Below are 4048 nucleotides of genomic sequence, written 5' to 3' on the forward strand. Positions count from 1 at the left end.
AGTCAGGGAGACTTCTTTGGATCCTCGGCGATGGTTAAGTATGTTGCCTCACCAAAAGAAAGGGAATCGAAGCTCCGACAAGGATCTTCGTGGCCTGTCAGTTTGCATTGCAGTGACAGCGGATTCCACAGATGCGTTCCTTCCGCATGCCCAACCCCCATAAGTTCTCCCTTCAAAAGCTTTGCATCTCAGTAATCTCGAGATCCGTACGAGGACCGAGATAGAGCCTTTCAGGCACTTGCTCGGGTCCATTTCTTCTCGATTATATAGGGTTTTGCTTTTCTAGTAAACCAGTGGCAAATCAAATCAGATGGAAAGCTCAAGCAGACAAAACAAGTTCTCTGATTACAATCTTTCTTTTGCAAATTTTTCTGGTGGGCAGTTGAAAGAAACTGAAATTGACTGACCCTGAGGGGCAACTCATCATTGAATAGTTGATCTCCATGCAGAGTTTGGTGGGGCTTCTTATTCTGTTCACATAATTACTCCCTTTCTCCCCATCAATTGAAGGAATCCCATGACAAAAATTTCCATCAACCACATAAATTTAAAAAAAAATTAAACCAGTTTCATTATTTTTCAGCATTGCAATCAATCGACTTACAGAACGTGGAGTCTCATCCACGATAATGTTTTTTTTCGTGTCATCCTAGACAAAGATTCTTCTGTTTCGATCGCATTATGCAATTTTCTAAGCATCTTTTTTATTTTTCGTTTTTTCGATTTCTGGGTTTTCTGGCAATTTTTTTTTATAATTAAAACTTTGATGGGTGGCTGACAAATTTCGGAATCAACCCATTATAAAAGTCGGAAAGACAACGGTCAAAATTCGCGATTTTCTACGGTCCGAGCACTGGAAGATCACAATTTCCCAAGCCAATTTAATAATCGATTGAATTATCACTACATCGATTTTTAATATTTTAAAAATTGGTGAATCTTTTATCGATTATCGTGTTTTTTTTCTCTCTTTTTTTTTCAGTACATTATTGGGGGGAGTGGATCCCATCATGTCACTGACCTGCAGGCAGCAGGGCACTGAGCGTCACAGGAGAACAGCATTCATACGTACCACGTACATGTGCAAATGATTAAATAATTTCGGTCCAGGGTTCTATTTTTTACCATCTTGAAAGGAACTACGTATAAACAAATCAGTGATTCCATTTGGAAAAGCCGCATTTTTTTTTTGAGTAAATGATACAATGATCCTCGAACTTTAACTGAATATGCAATGTGATCCATGAACTTTAAATTTATTCGACGTGGCCCCTAAACTATAGCCCGATATGTAATGTGGCTTTTCCATCTTAAAAGGAACTGCATATAAACAAATCCTTGATCCCATTTGGAAAAGGCCCCCTTTTTATTTTTTATAAATGACACAAATGATCCTTGAACTTTGACCCAATGCATAATGTGATCCACAAATTTTAGCTCAATGAGCATTGTCTTCCTTAAACTTTTTATTTGTTCGAAATGGTTCATGGATTTTTTTGGATATGTTCAATTTAGTCCGTAAATTGTATGAAAATGTGTCAATGTTGGCCATGAACTTGAATTAATGGAAGGACAACATTAGTTCGATGACTAAATTGAACGTGAACTGAACGTCTAGGGACCGTATTGAGCAAATTAAAAGTTCAGAACGACATTGCACGTCGGATTGAAGTTCAAATAGCACATTGAACAAATTTAAAATTTGAGAATCACATTACACATTGAGCTAAAGTTCGGGAAATAAATTAAGAGATCTTCCTTATTTTCAAGTCTGCTCATTTCATCGAAAATTTATTGTCGTTGAAAAATATTTTCAGAAAATTCAAATCTAGAGAAGGTAAATCATTTTCCAGTTTATGTTTGTGTTGGAAATAAGTTTTTTTTTTTGGTCAAGGTGTTGGAAATAAGTTGAACAAACTGATTTTATGATGCTTGATAGCAAGTGAATCCATTAAATGCAACTCAAATCACGCCAATGGCATGTAATGATTAACAATCTGGAATCGACATCTTCTTTGTTTATTTTGTGTTACATTAGAATCACGGAAATTACGAAGTGATTAGAAAATAGATTATGTAATCATATATGCAATATGCTATATACGGACATATTTTCTTCGAATACAAAAATATATTAGTGTTAATGAAGCATGTTCAGGAAATGGCACACAAGATTTATGAAAAAAATAATAAATGAGACTTCTCAAAAAAATGAATTGATGAGAGATAGAGGGCATGAATAAGAAATCAAGGGAAATGATTTACTCCTTATCAGAAGAAGAAGTCATTTTCCCTAATCCAAGCATATTGTTTTTTATCCATAAATAACGCTTTCTGTCGATCGAGCGTTAGAAAGTCTGAAAATAAATTCCCGAAAAGTGGCTTTTCATGAAACAAATTGACCCTTTGAAGCCCTGATTACTAAACTCGAGATCGTTAAATTGCACCCTCCAACAAGGCGATTGATCTTTTTTGGTACAAATTTTGAGGATGGGCATTGAACTTCATACCTCCGTTTTTAAGGCTTGAATTGTGGAAGCACCTTACCCATTAGGATGAAAAAAAATGTTATTAGGTACCTTAAAATAATTAATGATTTGAAGAACACTTTCCTAAAAATGACCGTTTATATTTTTTGAAATAATTATCTAATGAAAATTATTTTTATTATCGATAATAATTTATGTCTAAATATTTTAATGCATAACAAAATATTTTTTAGTCGTTCATTTTTATGAGCGATTTAAGCGAACATTTTCATGAATGTTGCTTTAATTAGTTTTTGTGCAATTACAGTGTCTACCTTTCATTCGCATTAAATTTGGAGGGCCATTCTCAAAGTGACCCCAAAGATATTTCTTAGTTACTTTGAGATTATTCAAGAAACTGTTTACTCGCATAGTAATATATTGCGAATCTCGATTGATCCGTCTTCTCAGTTCTCTGACAGTATTTCATTCGATTAAAAACCCGCACTCGACCCAAATTGCACCGTCAAGATCATAGATGATGCAATTTTGTCTTTCGCTAGTTCATGTTTATACTTGCTCTTTATTGCCCTTGCTGGCATGAAAGCCCCCTGAAAACGCAATTCGATCGGTCAATTACACCATTATTGGTCTATAATGCCGTCTTTTATTGCTCCGCCACTGCGTATGTCTCCCTAATAATTGTCCCTCAGCAACTTGTAACGGCGCTATAGATCCCCGTTACAGATAAAGTCAAAATGATCTCTTTTTTATTTGATTAATTTCAAATCAAAAATCACACTCAGCCGGTTCGTATTTATTTTCTATCGGTCCGGATTCAGCGGGTCCGGTGAATGACAACCAATGATCTTATGGATCCCACATGAGCCCTGCCTATGGATCCCGTAAGATCATGGATTGCGATCCATCGAGTTCACAGGACTGGGGTCCAGGCAAATATAAATCAAAGTAAGTTCTTGGAATTGTCTCGACTTCGATTGTTAATAAAATTAGATAATTTTAAAACATAATTATTCGAGAACCTGGAGCTGAACAGAAAGAAAGTCAACTTCTATATGGAGTTAACTATGATTATATTGGGTGAACTACAAGAAACACTTGTGAGCGAAAATCAAATTTCAGGGTGGAGGCAATTAGGTACTAAATTACATATTGCCCCCGAAGCTTTTTAGGTTGTTGCATGCCCACCCTCGTTTCAATTTTTGCAATTTGCCCCCTGAATATTATAAATCGATAGCAATGTGTCTCCCGGCATTTACTGTGACCAGATTTTACTTGGAGCATTCGACTATGTGGCTGATTGCCGAGGTCAATCGTTATATAAGTCTATCGCATAAAAAAAAACTAAAACAATATTTCAAAAATATATTGCATTGGAGGGCATGCAACTAAAGTTCCAACGAGAATTTCACCGGGTCATTACCAAACGCACATCGTTATATAAATCCGAAATATTTATCAGAGTGGTAGTCAATGTTTTTTCTCTTGTATATATAGACGACAAAATGACCAATTCACCTTAAATAATCAATTGCGTGCAGTCATGTGATCAGATACGC

The sequence above is a fragment of the Syzygium oleosum genome, unplaced genomic scaffold (genome assembly GCF_021117445.2).
Source record: "Syzygium oleosum isolate NSW1041296 unplaced genomic scaffold, Sole_v2.1 Sole_v2.19, whole genome shotgun sequence".
NCBI lineage: Eukaryota > Viridiplantae > Streptophyta > Magnoliopsida > Myrtales > Myrtaceae > Syzygium > Syzygium oleosum.